At 39.3% G+C, this 18,395-nt stretch overlaps 1 long non-coding RNA gene across 1 annotated transcript; it reads left to right on the top strand.

Moving 5' to 3' along the window:
• Positions 1–508: 508 nt before the first annotated feature.
• LOC134732657 (uncharacterized) lies at positions 509–12,428 on the top strand. Its single transcript, XR_010116044.1, has 2 exons — positions 509–739; positions 12,269–12,428. It is a non-coding gene; the product is annotated as an uncharacterized lncRNA (long non-coding RNA).
• The last annotated feature ends 5,967 nt before the right edge of the window (positions 12,429–18,395 follow it).

Below are 18,395 nucleotides of genomic sequence, written 5' to 3' on the forward strand. Positions count from 1 at the left end.
GCCATTCTCCTGCCTCAGGCTCCCTAGTAGCTGGGACTACAGGTGCCCGCCACGACGCCCGGCTAATTTTTTGTATTTTTAGTAGAGACAGGGTTTCACCGTGTTAGGATGGTCTCGATCTCCTGACCTCGTGATCCACCCGCCTCAGCCACCCAAAGTGCTGGGATTACAAGCGTGAGCCACCGCGCCTGGCCGTTTTTTTGGTTTTTTTTTTTTTTTTTTTTTGAGACGGAGTCTCACTCTGTCTGCCAGGCTGGAGTGCAGTGGCATGATCTGAATGAGGGTTTTTAGTGAAAGGAGGGTTAGAGCGCTTTCTCCTCTGCTGACAAGTGGACTAAAAGAGAGCTTGGAGTGGGTCCCCTTCCTGGGTCTCCATCTCACAGTTGATAGGATCCCCTTCTTGGCCCAGCCAAGTCCAGCTGATTCAATTCTAAGAACTGAGAACTGAAATCTAATCTATGGAAAGAGGGGCTATATTTCTCATGCGGCACTATTTTTACAGGGATTCTTCTGGATAGGAGGGTAAAACAGCATTGTTCACTCGAGAACCTGAGAATTGGGGAGGCTTTCTCATTCCTTCCATATGGAGCAGCAGCTCCAAACTAGAGATGATTCTGATCGTTTGTTTCACACTGTCACCTCGAGGCACTTGGACAGCTCCTAAAGACAGCATCTTTGCCAAGAACGCCAGATTCCATGGTGACACTGGGGCTGTAGCCATGAGACATGCATACACCAGGTGGGTTCTTGGGCAATGAACTTCAGTGATGAGATTAAAGCAGAAGAGTCTGAAAACATCACTTGAGAATTCCTACATGACTCTTCAGAGATTCCCAGAGAGAATTTTCTGAGATACGGGAAGCATGTTAGGAGCTGTGGCTAAGAATGAGCAAATCATGGATAAGTATTATGAATTGGCCACATTTTAATTCCTAGTGTGGTGTAGCCTGAGACCAGAGAGGACACAGGCTTGGAGTTATGTAGTTGAAAATGGGGCTGCTCTTACAAGACAGCATATACCCTCCTGGTAAATTGATCAGATTCTTCATGTCCTCAAATTTCCTCCACCTCCCCCAGCATATGTGTGAAATTCCACATTACTTGCAGTTTTACATCCCTTCATTTCTGGGATTCAAAATCCATTTTTTGTAGAAAAAAAATGTAACTTTTATTAGAAGTAGTGCTGAGTTTATGAAGATAATACAAGGCTCTCTTTTTCAAGACAGACAGCAAGTGTGAAGAGCATGAGGATATAAATTTATGAAATAAGTTGGGGAGGGGCTAATAGTGGAAATTATGGAAAGGTGGGAAAGTCACAGAGTAAAGGTTGAAAGCATAAAGGTTGTGACATGGAGACAATTTTTGTCAACTTCACAGCTCTGATTAGGCTCTATACTAACACTCAATTTAACAAAGTAGAACTATGCATTCTCTTACCAATTCACTACAGAGGTGGTCTTTCATTCAAGCACTGAGCATGTCCTAAAGATTGTGTCTGTGTGTGTTACATAACACAATACTAGCTGCTGTTCCAGCTAAAGCTTAAAATTTCAGTGGTTCAATGCAACAGAGTAGAGGGTGGGGGTTGTGTGTTGGACTTGGCCATGCTTAGCTTTTGACTTTCAAGGTTGCCCTGGGTGTGGATACAAAGATTCACCACCTCATCACCCTTCAAAAAAAATACTTGCTGCCCCAGCTGTAGGGCATGACTTCAGATGTCATCCCCTTTCAGGATTGCTTCTACTATAGAGAGCTGCCATACCTGTGGTCACTTTCTAGAGTGGCCCACAACTAGAGACTAGTAAGCTCAGCTTTGATGGGCTGTTTTAGCTCTTGAGTGCCCATGGGGTCATCCAAGCCTACTATCAGGCCTGCTTCACAGCCCGACTTGTTCCTCTGCCCAATCCTGCTTTTCCTCTCCCTCCCATGGGTATTTATCCCAACACACTCCCTAATAAAAATCTGGCTCAGAGTCTAACCTCCATTTCAGAGTCTGCTTACAACATAATGCAACCTAAGAAACTCTGAGAATTAATTAGTAGCTGGTAATGGGAGAACGCAGAGGAGGTCACTCATGGACAGTTTTGATCTGAAAGGAGCACATATCACTTCCACTCACAAAATTAGTTAAAGCTCAATCATCTGGTCTTGTGAAGATTCTTGTGAAGAATCAAAGATACCCTGAAACATTGGATGCATTACTCAAGAAGATAACGCCTAGTCTACAATTCAAATTATTGGGTTTCTCATCCTCCTGAGAATTTTGTATGATTTTCTTTTTCACATTAGACAAAGAAAGCTATGTAACCCTCTATCTCTTCATTTTGTCTTTGTTTCAGGAAAGTTCAGAAACAAATTCAGAAATAAATTATAGCAACTATGTAATCCCTTGCAGAATACATTTCTTATTTTTCTCAATGTCATGACCCATTCTTCTAATTTATCTTTGCCCTGATACTCTTTTTTCCCTTTTTCATTATATTTGATCATGTTATTGTGTTTCTGCTGCAATCATCTCAAATTCTTTTTTTAAAGAATGAGTCAGGGTATATGTAAATAAGTGAATAAATAAATAAGAGCATGATTCCGTATTCTGTATACCATAGCCTCGTATTACAAACCCTTCCACTGCAGTTGGGTATTATCACAGGAACATTTCCATCTCATTATAAAATGAATTGACTAAACGTACAGAAGGTCTGGTGTGAATAAAAATTACATGCCAGGCACCTATTAAATAGCTCCTATTAGAACTTCTGATTTCCAGGCAGGAAATGGCAATGATTTATGATTCATTTTTAAACTTTTATTTTAAAGAATAGGTACCTATCTGGCAGATAAAATTTAATTGTATTTAATTTTTCTCAAAGGAATTGTATTATTGTTTTGGCAGCCACTCACGTTATGTATTACAATCCTCTATTTTATGATTGACAAAACGGGTTTGGAGAGGTCATCGCTCATAGCTACAAAATTAAGATGCAGAAGCACTGTCCTCCTGGGCTATTTTTTGTAATTAAATCCTCTGTCTAATTTAGAAAAACAGCCCCATACAGGATTTCAGTGCCATTGTAAAAAGAACATGACAGCCAATATCTGTGTGTTTCCATTCTACCACCTTTGACATACCCACCTACGCAGACTTTTGTCTTCAGTTACGTGCTTCTGATATATTTTTTTAAGAATCAAGACAAGATCTTGCTCTGTTGCCCAGGGTAGAGTGTAATGGCATAACCATGGCTCACTGCAGCCTCAACCTCCCAGGCTCAAGCAATCCTCCCATCTCTGCCTCCTGAATAGCTGGGACTACAAATGTGCACGACCATGCTCTGCTAAGTTTTATATTTTTTGAAGAGATGGGTTTCACCATGTTGCCTAGGCTGGTCATAAACTCCTGGGCTGAAGTGATTCTCCTGGCTGGGGCTCCCAAAATGCTGGGATTGTAGGTGTTAGCCAACCTGCCTGGCTACTCCTGACATTTGAAATGACAATTCTACTTTAGGCTTTTTCTTTCTTCTCCTCTCATCATCCTGTGAGCATTTGTTCCTCAAAATCCAGCCCCACTCTGTCCTCGCTACTGGTATCCCCATTTTGGTTTTCATTTCTTACGCTCAAGGCAGGCAGTGGGTCTTTTCCAATTCAGCGCTTTAAAGGAGATTTGTGTATATGTGCTGTGCAGTGATATGCATCCAAAAAGTGTCTCAAGAGACCGTGAAAAAGGCACAGAGCCTTCTGTGACAAAACCCAAGCTTGAGGCTCAAAAAATCTCAGCCAAGGTGAACTGTTTTCTGAGAAACCTTTGGTTTGTAAATGCTTTCTTATCACTCAGGGGCAGCATGTGTTTCTCTGGAATTTGGTTATGTGCCTTTTAGCTGATGCCTTTCTTCATCATTATATTTTAAACCATATATCTGGGAGATCTCAAACTCCAACTGGGCTCTGAAAAAGGTGACACATTGATCTAGAATCAATAAAGGAAATATAGCTCTGTCCTCCACTGATAATTCACTTTCATGGGGTGACTTATAGCTTAAGCTTCTCTGGTATGATACATCAGCTATGCCCACCCTTTACATCTTCCTAGTGGGGCATATATTCTTCTCAAGATTATACTTGTGCTTGCAGTTCCCTAAGTGATTTAGTCCCACTTAAACAATGATATTTATATGTTTGTGTATTTATTTACTGCTTATCCACTCATTTCCTCATCATTCACCTACTTATCCGCCAAACATTTTTTTATAGTCTTCTAAGAGCCAAGTGTTAAAATATAACTTCCATGAAAGCAAGAGCCCTGCCGATTTAGTTAATTGCTATATCCTCAGGCCTTAATACTATGGCTATCACTGAATAAATATTTGGTAATTTAATATAACACCTATTGTGGCAGAGATTGCTAGTTGCCTAGACCAGCATCCATTCCTTCCTTTCTCCCTACTTTAGAGAGCCCTGATTTTAGATAGGCATATTGCCACTGAACCCTTCTTGCAGCTAGTTATGGCCATGGGATTTTATTCAAGTCTGTGGCATTCAGAGTAACTGCAGTGTGATACTACTGGGGAACTTCTTAAAAGGGATTGGTTCAGCTACACAAGATTCTCTTTTTGACCATCTATTTACCTCCTCTTCTAGCTTGCAACATACATTGTTATTCACTGTTGTGATTGAGAAATAATAATAATTTATATAGAGAAGGTGCACAAACATTAATCACGTAAGTCAATGGATTTTCACAGGCACATATACTTGGGAAACCATTACCCAGATTAAAATATACAATATTTCCAGAACCTCAGAAACCTCCCTTATGACTGTCCCTGTCAATAACGTTCCCAGAGGAAGAAGTTGGATTTGTTTTGCTTGATTTTGAATTTCATGTAAACAGAATCATACAGTTGATCAGCCAAGGTCTCATCAGGAGACAGAAACAGTATCATTAATTTTAACAGGGAAAAATTAATATAAAGAATCATTAAAGAGGAAGGAATAGTTAATCACTAAAATGGTTAAAAGAGGATTATAAGGAATACAAAGGTAGCAAAACAAACTGCATTTAGAGCTGAGAGTGGTCAATAAAGAAACTAGGAATTTAAAGAAGGCTGTACTCTCACCCCTGGGATTTATACCTGGTTAGAGAGGTACTTGTCACGGGAACAGGCAGCCTGCTATGGCCAAGAACTTTTCTGGAAGGTGTGAACTAGAACTGGCCCATAGAAGTGGCCTGTCTGCTGATGGAGGAATTTGCTGGAGGGCACAACCCTGCATGGGTTTGTGGGGGCTGCTGGAGTGAGCACTACTGGGCAACTCAAATGCCAATCTGCCAGCTGCCAGACACACCAAAAACAGTATCATGGAGCCATCAGGGAAAGCCGTTTTTTGCTGCAGATTTGCAGTGATCCTCCACAGCCGTTTTTGGACAAGCCTAGTATTGAGTAAACTGGCTAAGGGGAATTTTTATAGGGTCAAGTGCTAGTATCACAAAGGCAGGGCAAAGAGTAGATGTGGAGCTGAGAGGCAATAAATCAATAACTGCCATACATGGTATGTACTTTTTTTGTGTGCCTGTCTTATTTCATTCCTAATTATGTGAAGACTGGATTTGATAGCTGGAGATCCAGAAACTGCGTGGAACTACGAAGTGACTTTGAACATGGAAGCCATGTTCTAACATGGTAAGCAGAATGAAAAGAACCTGAGTTCCTGGTGATAGCAATGGAGCATCCCTACCAGCCCAGGACTTATAAATCTGCACTTTTTTTTTTTAATATGAGAGGGAAATACTACTTTCTTTTGTTTAAGCCATGTGATTTTTCCCCATCAAATAGCAACTTATAAACTTGTTTCAGATTGTTCCTAATGTGGGTGAGATAGTCATGTCAACAAAACCAATATCTAAATGAGAAAGGTAAGTGAAGGCATGAGTACTGAGTCTTTTGTCTCTTCCAGGCCCTGTGCTAGATACTTGAGTTACTGTGGACATTCAGATATTACTATCATTTGATTTTGTGCCCATTCATCATATCAGCCAGCACAGATTGATTTTGAATCTAGATTTTTTTTACTTCTAGTTCTTTGCTTTATTCTTTAATAACCCAAATGTCACCTGATTACTCTAACCACTTAAGAACTAAGATTTCCTAAGTATTTAGTTTTGCCCCTCCCACCCCTACCAGAAGCCTAAAAATTTCCCTCAAATTTCTGCCAATTTAAAAGTTGTAGGTGAGGAATGTTGTGTAATAGGTTTACGTTCTTACAATTACCTCTGCCTTTGAACAGCTTCTTCAGGTCACAGATTGATTTTGCATATTGTGCATATACTAATATTCATACTGTGTCAACTCAGCTATGAAACTCAACATTTATCAGCTTCCACAGAGACACTGACTTATACAACTCAATATCTAAGTGTGATATTCCTTATTGGACATATAACACAATAGTAGTCAGAAAAATCTCTGTCTTTAAGTTTATGTTTTATTATGTCTTCTGAAAGGTAATATATTATGTCTTCTGAAAGGTAATATATTCAGATGGTTCAATATTAAAGTGAGAAATGGTATATAAATGACCAAATTTTCTACTGGATTGTTGATCTTTTATCGATTGGTAGAAGCTCTTAATATGTTAAATGAGCCTTTTGTAATAAGACTGCAAATATATTTTCTGACTTTGTCTGTTTTCTTTTGATCTTTTCATAGTGATTTTTCCATGAATATTTATTTAAAATTTTTATATAGTCAACTTTTTCAATTTGTTTTCTTTTCTTTTATGGCTTTAGGGTATTGTTTTTAAATAGAAAGGCCTCCTACACTTTGTGATTATAAATAATTCTTCCATTATTATTATATTTTCCTAATAATTTTAAGAATTTTTTACATGTACATTTAAATAATCTATTGAGAATTTATTCTTATATAAAGTGCTGGTTTAGATCTAAGTTATATTTCTCTACATGGCTAACCCAGTTACCCCAATATCATTTAATTCTTAATATTTTTCTCATTGATTTAAAATATCACTTTTATTTTCTATTAAATTACCCTTGGCATTTGTTTATATAAGTGGATTCTATTTTGTTACAGCATTGCCTCTTCTTGAGCCTGAATCACAATACTATAATTATTTAGGTTGTATAATATGTTTTAGTATCTTACAGGGTTGGTTCTTCTTCATTACTCTTGTTTTCCAAAATGTTTTTGACTGTTCTTGACTTGTTTGTATTTTCATATGAGTTGACAATTACTTTGTCCAGGTGCAAGAAGAAAATCCTATTGGTATTAATATTGAAATCATATTAGAGCTACAGATTGACTTTGGAGAATTTACATTATTTTGAGCCTTTGTAATATTGTGTCTTCCTAGTCTATACTTTCCATCTTTGCATTTGTTCATGACTTCTTTTGTCTTTGAGGAGTGCATTAATGTTTCGTGCTCATAGACCTTATACATTTCTTGTTTTTCTGTTAATTCTCTTGATTAATTCATGGTATTTAATATTATCTTCACTTATTGATAAATTTACAACCTCTTTAAAATATCTACCCTGAAATGTCAGCAGTTCTGAGCCTGAAGAAACCCCTGTACTACACTATACTCCCTTCCAGCCACACCAGCCTTCTCTTTGCTCTTAAAATATACCAAACTTCCCCCATCTTAGGACTTTTGCATGCTGTTTCTTCTCCCAGGAATGCTCTTTTCTCAAGATTTTTACCTAGCTGTCTCCTTGTCTTTCAGGTGTCAGCCTAAATACAACCTCTTAAGACAGTCCTTCTTCGACCAACAGCAAAGGAAATTTCTTTACAGAACTTATCACTTCTGATACTTTAAAAATGGATTTGATGGTAGTGACTTTTTATGTTATGTACTGCTAATGAATCTCTAGTGTCTAGAAAAATTCAGTCTGTTGAATTAAACTCTAAATAGCACTTCTTTCCTTTGTCTCCTATAAGGTTTTCCCCATTCCTACTTTTCCTGACATCACATTTTACTTCCTTTTTTTTTTTTAAGACGGACTCTTGCTCTGTCGCCCAGGCTGGAGTGCAGTGGTGCGTGATCTTGGCTCACTGCAAGCTCCGCCTCCTGGTTCACGCCATTCTCCTGCTTCAGCCTCCCGAGTAGCTGGGACTACAGGCGCCCACCACCACGCCTGGCTAATTTTTTGTATTTTTATTTTTACAGAGGTGAGGTTTCACCGTGTTAGCCAGGATGGTCGCAATCTCCTGACCTCGTGATCCACCCGCCTCAGCCTCCCAAAATGCTGGGATTATAGGCATGAGCCACCATGCCCGGCCGACATTACATTTTACTTCTGTCCATCAGCTCCTCAGTTTAGGAAAATCTTATCTTCCTAACAAATAGAAAACTCCTGTAGCTCAAATAAGAGGAAAAGATGAGGCCTAATGTTTAAAGTCCTGATGGATTCAAAGCCCTGATGGAGTCCCTCCACTCCTTGTACCTGAAGTCTGAATGTTTGTCATCTCAGATTATCTACAACTAAGCGGGGAACTTGACTTTTTCTTTGTCCCAGAGTGGACAGGTTATTCTCCCTCCCAAGACAAACCACCTTGAGGAAAAGATACAACTTATTGGCATAAATGGCTGGGATTGTTCTGAGGGTGTTCATAGGTTCAAAGAAATTGCTGCAGGTACTAGAACAAGGCCTCTCACAACCAAGATTTTTCTCTCTTCTTCAAGCAGCCTTCTGCCTACCTGTCCTGCATGGCTTCATTCCTCAGAAGGCTTCTCCAGGCTCCTGGGAAGATGTGGTCTGGCTGCCTCTTAGTTGACTAACTGCAACTTAAAGAGAGTATCCTTTCCCAAAGAGCTTATATAAAAACTTTTATTGGCCCTCCATGGGTCACATGTCCATTCTTGGACCAATTACTATATCACAGGAAGGAATAGAGAGCTGTGATTGACCAGGTTCTGCTCATGTTCCCTTGCCGACCAGAGTTGTTTCTGATGCTGCTGGGGTTTGGGTGCAGAAGAAATGCATGGACAAGCAAAAAAAGTAGCCAGCAAATCTTCCTCAGGTGCATATTAAGTAAGTGGCTGGAATTTGAGACTTTTCCATTGTGTGTATAATATTTAAAACATGATGTACTGTACATGAGACCTAATTGCATAAGAAGGCAGTCAATTAAATAATAGTTGAAGTTTATGTTTTGACATGCTTGTCTTTATTTTAGCACTTTTTATTTTTATGTTCGGAGTGTTTTGAGAATTTGGCATTGATTTTCAGTACTGTGTACCTTTACTCAGATTTTGTTAGTTTATTATTATAGTTCAAAATTCCAGTTGTTTAACCTAATCATTGCCTTCCCAGAGGGATTAGGATTATGTAGATCAAGTCCTGTGTCCCTTCTAATTTCCATGAGAAGCTGTGTGACTCAGACAGGGAGGATGGTGACTTGTGGTCACCTCTACTCTGTGGAGAAGATGTCCCAACCTCACTACCAAATTGCCAGAAGAGTCACATGAAATTTCTAACATGTAATTGAGAAAAGACACAGCTGGGCCCTCTCCAGAGGGTCTGAGTTCTACTGTAGACTCCATCCACCATTACATCTAAAACTTTGGGAAACCAAGTAAACATCTCTGACCTTCAAGTTGTCTTTATCTGTCAAATGGGGATTTTTAATGCCAGTCTCACAGAATTGTGAAAATAATAAACAGACAAGCCTTGATCTACAATGGTTTGAATCCAGATTTTTCAACTTCTTTACAATGGTGCAAAAGGTGTAAGATACGTTTTTGCAATGCTGGGCAGAACCCACAAGCCACAGCCCCGTGGTCATGAGCGTGAAACAATTGAAACCCTACAATTTACTATGTTTCCAGGTGATTTTGCCCAACTGTAGGCTAAGGTAAATGTTCTGAGCATGCTTAACGTAGGCTATGATGTTTGATAGGTTAGGCATTTTTGACTTAGCAATATTTTCCATTTACAATGGTTTATCAGAATATAACCCCATCATAAGATGAGGAGCATCTGTATATGTGAATGTACTCTATAACTTGTAAAGCACTATGTGATCATAGTCAAGCTGTTTTAAATCTTTTAGGTAGGCCAGACATTATGGGTCACGCTGTCATCCCAGCACTCTGGGAGGCCAAGGCAGGTGTATTGTTTGAGTTCTGGGGTTCAAGACCAGCTTGGGCAACATGGTGAAACACCGTTTCTACCAAAAAAAGAGAGAGAAAAAAAAGCTAGGCATGGAGGCACGTGCCTGTAGTCCCAGCTACTCAGGAGACTGAGGTTGGGGGATCACTTGAGCCCAGGAGGCAGAGGCTGCAGTGAACCGTGCTAGCATAATTAGACTCCAGCCTGGGTGACAGAGTGAGACTCTGTCTCACCAAAAAAAATAAAAATAATATTTAAGGTAACAAAATAGATGATAATCAATACTACAATCATAAATAAAGTTCTAACAAAATGCAAAGCATTTATAGTCTGTGCTATTCATTTTGTAACACAGCCAAAGATACTTTGCACATTCTCCATCTGCACATATGTAAAACTTGTCTTCTTAGAAAGTGTTTCCTTGAAGAAAAAACCAACATGACATCATATACATTTTCCAATAAGAACATAATGTTTACTATATAGCAGGGCCCCTAGAAGGCACTCCATAAATGCATATAGTGTTGAGTTATGTTGTTGAATCATGGAGTAAGTGAAAGTAGGATTGAGGCAGTTGGAGAGAGGAAGCCTGGGAGCAGTAGTGGAACTGGGGCCTTTAGTTCTTGAGTTCATAAAGGTGAGTCCAAAAGCAAGTTTAAACAAGATGCTAGTGATCTAGATTAGGATTCACTACTCTAGTCCCACTATACACCTCTTGCCTTCAGAATTCTGACAGACAGAGACTAAACACAGGGAACTGGACAAAGTAGGGGAAAGCATGAGCTTTAGAAGGGCTTTCCAGAATGGCCAGAGTGCAGTATGCAGTGGGGTTTCCTTTACCCAACCCTTAGAAGCCTCCCAGTCTTAACTTGCCCACTAGTTTAGGTAATGGAACTGGAGCTGTATTGGCTTCACTAATTAGGGCCTGCCTGAAAGAATCAGCTAAGCCTAGGCTCTTGAAGGTTGGATTTGTTTCCTATTGTTACTGTAACAAATTACCACCAACTTAGTGGTTTTAAAAAACAAAAATTTCTCATTTACTAATTCTAAAAGTCAGAGGTCTAAAATCAGTCTGGGTGGGCTAAAGTCAAGGTGTTGGCAGAGCTGGTTCCTTCATGGGGCTTCCCACGTTCCTTGGCTCCACATCTTGCTCTGCTACCATCATCATATCATCTCCTCTTGGACTTCAATCCTCTTGCCTCACTCTTCTAAAGACCCTTGAGGGCCGGGCGCAGTGGCTCACACTTGTAATCCCAGCAGTTTGGGGGGCCAAGGCGGGCAGATCATTTGAGGTCAGGAGCTCGAGACCAGCCTGGCCAAAATGGTGAAACTCTGTCTCTACTAAAAATACAAAGAAGTTAGCCAGACATGGTGGTACATTCCTGTAGTCCCAGCTACTCAGGAGGCTGAGGCAGGATAATCACTTAAACTCAGGAGGCGGAGGTTGCAGTGAGTCAAGATTGTGCCACTGCACTCCAGCATGGGTGACAGAGCAAGACTCTGTCTCAAAAAAAAAAAAAAAAAAAAAAAACAACAAAAAACCACTCTTGTAATTACATTGGGCACACACAAATAAGCCAAGCTAATCTCCCTGTGGCAAGATCTTTAACTTAATCACATTTAAAAAGTCTTTTTGCCACGTAAAGTAAAAGATTCTCAGATTCTGGGGATTCAAATTTGGAAATCTTTGGAAAGGGCATTATTCAGTCAATAACAAAAGTCTAAGAACTCAAGACAGAGAATGAGAAAGGTGGTGACAGGAACTGCTGCCAGAGGCTTCATGTAGTTGGCCCCACCCTTTATCTATTGCAGTGCAATGACTGTTGGGCTTTTCTCTGAGTCTCACCATCAAATTTGCCTATTCCCCTGAGGGACAAGTCTAGGTGGTGGTAGAAAGAGAATCTAATGCTCCCTCATGAGGAAAGAGGCATTTGTCTTTTCAGGCAATGTTTCCCCACAAGAGTGAGGGAAGAAGCTGCTGGAAACCATGGTTGCCTCCTTTCGGTTCTCTGTAGGGCCACCTTTGAAGAAGGACATAGATATATAGAATGAAGACACTGAACCACAGGCTACTTCCTGCTCACCATCCTTCCTTCTCCCTCTCTCAGTAATCCTTTCAGCTCTTTTCTTTGTTCCAAATTTCAGGAAGAAAAATGGAACTAAAAAGGGAAAACAATAGCAACAAAGATCAAAATAAATAACAAGGAAGCAGAGAGAAGAAAGAACACGGTGAAGAGAGTGAAAAGTGTTGTCATTTGGGGTGAATAGCAGAAAGAAATAAATTATTGTTCTTATATGTAAGTGAGATCATGCAGTATTTGTCTTTCTGTGTCTGGCTTATTCACTTAACATAGTGTTCTCCATGTTCATTCATGTAATTACTAGCCACATGTAGGAGAATGAAACTGGATCCTCATCTCTCATCTTATACAAAAATCAACTCAAGATGGATTAAGGACTTAAACCTAAGACCTGAAACTATAAAAATTCTAGAAGATAACACTGGAAAAACCCTTCTTGACATTGGCTTAGGCAAGGCTTTCATTACCACAAACCCAAAAGCAATGGCAATAAAAGCAAAGATAAATAGCTGGGACATAATTAAACTAAAGAGCTTTTGCACAGCAAAAGAAACAGGAGAGTAAATAGACAACCCACAGAGTGGGAGAAAATCTTCACAATCTATGCATCTGACAAAGGACTAATATGCAGAATCTACAATGAACTCAAACAAATCAGTAAGAAAAAAACAATCCCATCAAAGAGTGGGCAAAGGACATGAACAAGTAATTCTCAAAAGAAGATATACAAATGGCCAAGAAACATATGAAAAATGCTCAGCATCACTAATGATCAAATCAAAACCACAGTGTGATACTACCTTCCTCCTGTAAGAATGGCCATAATCAAAGAATCTAAAAACAGTAGATGTTGGTGTGGATGTGGTGATCAGGGAACACTTCTGCACTGCTGGTGGGAATCTAAACTAGTATAGCCACTATGGAAAACAGTGTGGAGATGCCTTAAAGAACTATAAGTAGAACTACTATTTGATCCAGCAACCCCGCCACTGGGTATCTACCCAGAGGAAAAGCAGTCATTATTCAAAAAAGATACTTGCACACGCATGCTTACAGCAGCACAATTCACATTAGCAAAGTCATGGAACGAACTCAAATGCCTATCAACAAGTGGATAAAGAAACTCTGATGTGTGTGTGTGTGTGTGTGTGTGTGTGTATGATGAAATACTATTCAGCCATAAAAAGGAATGAATTCACAGCATTTGCAATGACCTGGATGAGATTAGAGACTATTATTGTAAATGAAGTAAACTCAGGAATGGAAAACCAAACATCTTATGTTCTCACTGATATGTGGGAGCTAAGCTATGAGGATGCAAAAGCATGAGAATAATACAATGGACTTTAGGGAGTTGGGGGGAAGGGATAACAGACAAAAAATATGGTGCAGTGTATACTGCTTAGGTGATGGGTGCACCAGGTTCTTACAAATCTCCATTAAAGAAATACCACCTGTACCCCAATAACTTATGGAAAAATGTTTTTGCAAATGATAGCTTTTTTGTTTTTTAATGGCCAAATAATATTCCATTGTGTACATATACCCCCATTTTCTTTATCCATTCCATTTGTCAGATCCATCCAGATGAATGGATAAACTTAAGTTGGTTTAATATGTTGGCTATTATAGATAATGTGGCAATGAACATGAGGTGGAGATATCTCTTTGACAAACTAATTTCATTGTTTGGCTATGTGCCTAGAAGTGGGATTGCTGGATCATACGACAGTTCTATTTTTAATTTTTTGAAGAATCTCCATACTATTTTCCACAATGGCTGTACTAATTTACATTTCCACCAATAGTGTGCAAGGATTCCCTTTTCTCCACATTTGTTTTCTCTTGTTATCACCAACACTTGTCATATCCTGTTTTTTTCCTTGATAATAGCCATTCTAACAGGTGTGAGGTAGTATCTCATTGAGGTTTTAATTTGCATTTCTCCTATGATTAGTTATGTTGCAAAACTATTAATGTAAAGGGAGAGATAGACTGCAATACAACAATAGTAGGAGACTTCAACATCCCTCTTTCAACAATGGACTGATTGTTCAGACAGAAAATCCATAAGGAAACATTCGACTTGAGCTACACATTTGACCAAATGGACTCAACAGTCATATACAGAACATTTCATCTAACAACTGTAGAATACACTTCTCAAATACACACACAACATGTTCCAGGATAGATCATATAGGCCACAAGGTCACAAAACAAGTCTTAACAATTATATCAAGTATGTTTTCTTGGCCACTATGGTATGAAACTGGAAGTCAGTAACAGGTGGAATTTTGGAAAATTCACAAATATGTGGAAACTCCACATTTCTTTGATTTAATTTTGGGGAAGGAAATAAATTTCTCAGAAAAGACAAAGAGGCTTAATGAAGAATGACTGATTAAGAGAGTCAGAGAAAAAAATCCGGCTTTCTTATTCTGATTTCCTCTAACCTGCTAGGCAGATCATCTCTCTGACTCTTACAAAGGAAGCCGAGCCTTGAATATTATTAGACTTCCTACAATGAGATCAGCAGAAATGAGAACAGACTCTGAAAGGTATTTCGCACTTTCTGGGAACAGATGCTGATTAGGTATATTTAGTTAGTGGACCTGTTTATTGTGTTTTTTGTTAAATGCAATGTTATTGTTAATACCTCTCGTGAGTTTCAATACCTGATACTGGTTATGACACTTTATCTTGACTAAATACGTAAGAAAGAAGACTTAATGTGTTGCTAAGGCAATGCATTCCCATGGAAGTACTAAGGACCAGAATAAATAGCAAGGCATTTTTTTTTCTCGCGTTATTACATTTACATTTGCTGTGTGGTATCTTGTTTTGTCTCATCTTACTTGCCCTATTTATTTACTGGTCATGGCATGAAACTTTAATTGTGGTGTAGCTGGTTGTCTCCATATCAAATAAACATAAAAACAAGAACACAGGCAGTCATCCAGAAACTGCTCCTTAGGTGATGTTCACTAAGGCAGAGTGAAGGTGCCAAGCAATTATCTGGTGAGTAAGATCAATGTAGACAGCAATACCAGCTAATTCATTCCTCACTCTGCAATCTTCTTTTTCATTTTTAGATTAGAATTACTAGAGAAAGCTGCAAAATCTCCACTTAATGCTACTCCTGTAGGTTTGTGTTGACCAGGGTGAAGCACTAGGGCCAAAAGACCTGTTTCTGTTTTTCTTACCACACCACAGTACCTCTCAACATCAGAACTAAAGGATGTTTCTCCTTCTAGTCAGAGATAGCACAGCATTTTCATGATAAACTATTTAGGGCTTATCGAAATTATAATTCAGTATGTTTTTCAATAAGGTCCAAAGCATATTCGTATATGTAACTGGATGTCCAGTGGGACACCATCTGTTATCCCACAATTGTAGCTAAGGCCCCAAACTGAGGATACAAACTTTTACATGATCCTTTAGTGAGACCGACCAGTGAGACAGCAAAAATGACAGCCACCTCACAGTGCATCAATATGGCAAGAAACAGAGAAGGAGAGACTGTGTGTGATGGCAAGTGTGGTGCTCACAGAGAAGCTGTTATTGCTATTGTGTGGAGAATGAATCACAGGGAAGGAACATTTAAGAAATAACTCATAACAAGTTTAGTTGACTGAATGAAGGGTAGACCGGCATCTATTTTCTGGCTGTATTCTTGTTGAGCTACCCAAAGTCCTGCACACACTTACACTGCCAGCTGAGCAAGCTGGTAAGAGAGCTCCAGGGAGCGTGTCCTGGGCCCCAGGAGCAGGGCTGCCACATGGTCAAGCAGTTTGTGTGGGCTCAAGACCACAATTCTAGGTGCTCTGCTCGCATCATAGACATTCAGCAGTGCAACACTTTGTCATTGCTCTTTTTCTTCCCTGCTGTGGTGAAGAAGGGACTGGTTATGTGTTCCCTGGAGTGTTGGGGGTATAGCAGACCACGGTGCCGGGCTCACTTCTAGATTGGACATTTCTGAAGTGAAAGACTTGCTGGAGTCCCACCGGTTTGAGGGACTGTGGAGTAATGGTTCTGAGAAGAAAATGGAGTCAAGCTCCCCCATTCCAACTCTCTGGTCTCTCACTGACAATATATGAAATGGGAACTTGTTGATTCTAGGATCAAAACAAAAAACACGGAGGTTGGCAGAGAGATAGTAACCCTGAAGCCACTGTGGTTGCTGGTGAGCTGAATGAAGGTATTCAGCCAGGAGAAGCCTTGGGGGCTTGGGGGCTTGGGGTATCACTGTTGGAGTTGAAAGGAGTCATGCTGGTCCCTCTTAAGAGGATTTTCAGGAGTGTGTGGGGCCAGGGTAAGGTTTAAAATGACCCCAGAAAAACCATGCACAATATTTATGTGGAAGTCAACATTCCAACTGAGGCCAGAAATATCTCAGCCAGCCAGGGTGCCCTTCTAAGTACCAACCACTGGGCAGTTCTTGGAATGAAACTTCTCTCTGCACAGGCTTCCCTGGTTGTCACTGGGCAAAAGGAAGGCCCTAAAATCTGAATGGAAGGTTGAAATAAAGAAGGATGCAAGTGTATGAAAAGACAATACATTCTTTCATCCAAGCTCATGTGTGTGTGTGTGTGTGTGTGTGTGTGTGTGTGTGTGCATCTCACATCTAAAAAATACCTTCACAGCAACATCTGGACTAGTGTATGACCAAATAAGTGGATGCTATAGCCTAGCCAAGATGACACATAAGATTAACCATCACTTGCTTATTTTAAAAATAAGGTAATTATTATTTTAAATTTATATTTACAGACTAACATATTGAGACTCCTTGATGAACTTGTTACATATCTTAAATGAGAAGTAGGAGAAAAGCAAGAATGAAAAAGTTGCAGTGTTGGCTCTCCTAAACAAAACTTTTCTTCTGGCTTATAGGTGCATGGGGTTTGTATGTTTGCATATATGTAAAACAAAAAGTAAAAGCAAGAAGTATATATTTTTGTTTCCTTTGACTGTTTTCTTCAGAGAGCTGACAAAGCTGTGCAAATACATAAAGGATCTTGTGTGTTCTAGGCCAGTGTCACTGATTCACATTTGGATGTAGAATGGAGCACTGTGAGTGGGTGCTACATGTCACCACAAACCTAGCAAATAATGAAGATAATGATGATGATGGTAATTGGGAAACTAATTAGGGGAAGAGGAGAATTCCTGCTTGAACTGAGATCATATAGGGTTTCAATTATGAATATAAACCAAGAAACAGTAATGTAACTAGGCTTTTTATTTTAATGCTGAGAGAATAAGACTTAATTTTGATATTAAACCTTGTATAGATTGGCATAATCCAGGTACATTTCGAAGAAGGCAAAGTGTGTGTGTGTGTGTGTGTGTGTGTGTGTATTCATGAACACATGACTGAAAAAAAGATTAAACCTTATATGTTAGTCTCGATGGCTTTCCCAAGCTAGGAGCCTTATCTCCTTTGTGAATTTAAGATTGGGACGGTTTTATGGCCACTTTTGTTTTCGTAAGACATTGCTCTGTCGCCAGGCTGGAGTGCAGTGGCGCGATCTCGGCTCACTGAAACCTCCACCTCGCCACTCTTGTTTGCCTCATATCAACGATTTCTTGCTATATGTTGCCTATCTCTGTCATGTTCACTATCACTACGGTCCAAGTGCAGTCTTACAAAGCACTCCCTAATTCTGTATATCCCAGAGGCTAAATTCACAGAACTAGGTTAAACAAAACTTTAAAAGTTATCTGTCACATGAAAAAACGTCCACTTCCTTCCTCCAAACGAGAGGACGCCTAGCAGAGAGACTCTATGTAATATTATTACCTTTTCTTGATTTATTTATACCAAGGCATTCTATTACCTGCTAATTCAAGAAATTATTCTGAAAGTCCTGTCACAGAGCCAGAATAAACCCTTAATTATATAGAAACAATATTATTCGAAGCTATGCTAAAACAATTAGAATTCAATTAAAATAATTAATGTATCAACACATATACTACATATCTAAAAACAAACCTTTAATAAGCATATCGCCAGCAATATTATCTAATTCCTTGGTATTTTTATTTAATTAGGTAGGTAATAGAAAGAATGTCAGGTTTTGTTTTTCTAGAGAAAAGCCCAGATGGGGATTAACTGCAATTATCTATTGAGTACTGATTAACCGTCAACTCCTATGCTTGTCCCTGAGGAAAACTTGGGA

The sequence above is a fragment of the Symphalangus syndactylus genome, chromosome 15, assembly GCF_028878055.3.
Source record: "Symphalangus syndactylus isolate Jambi chromosome 15, NHGRI_mSymSyn1-v2.1_pri, whole genome shotgun sequence".
Classification (NCBI taxonomy): domain Eukaryota; kingdom Metazoa; phylum Chordata; class Mammalia; order Primates; family Hylobatidae; genus Symphalangus; species Symphalangus syndactylus.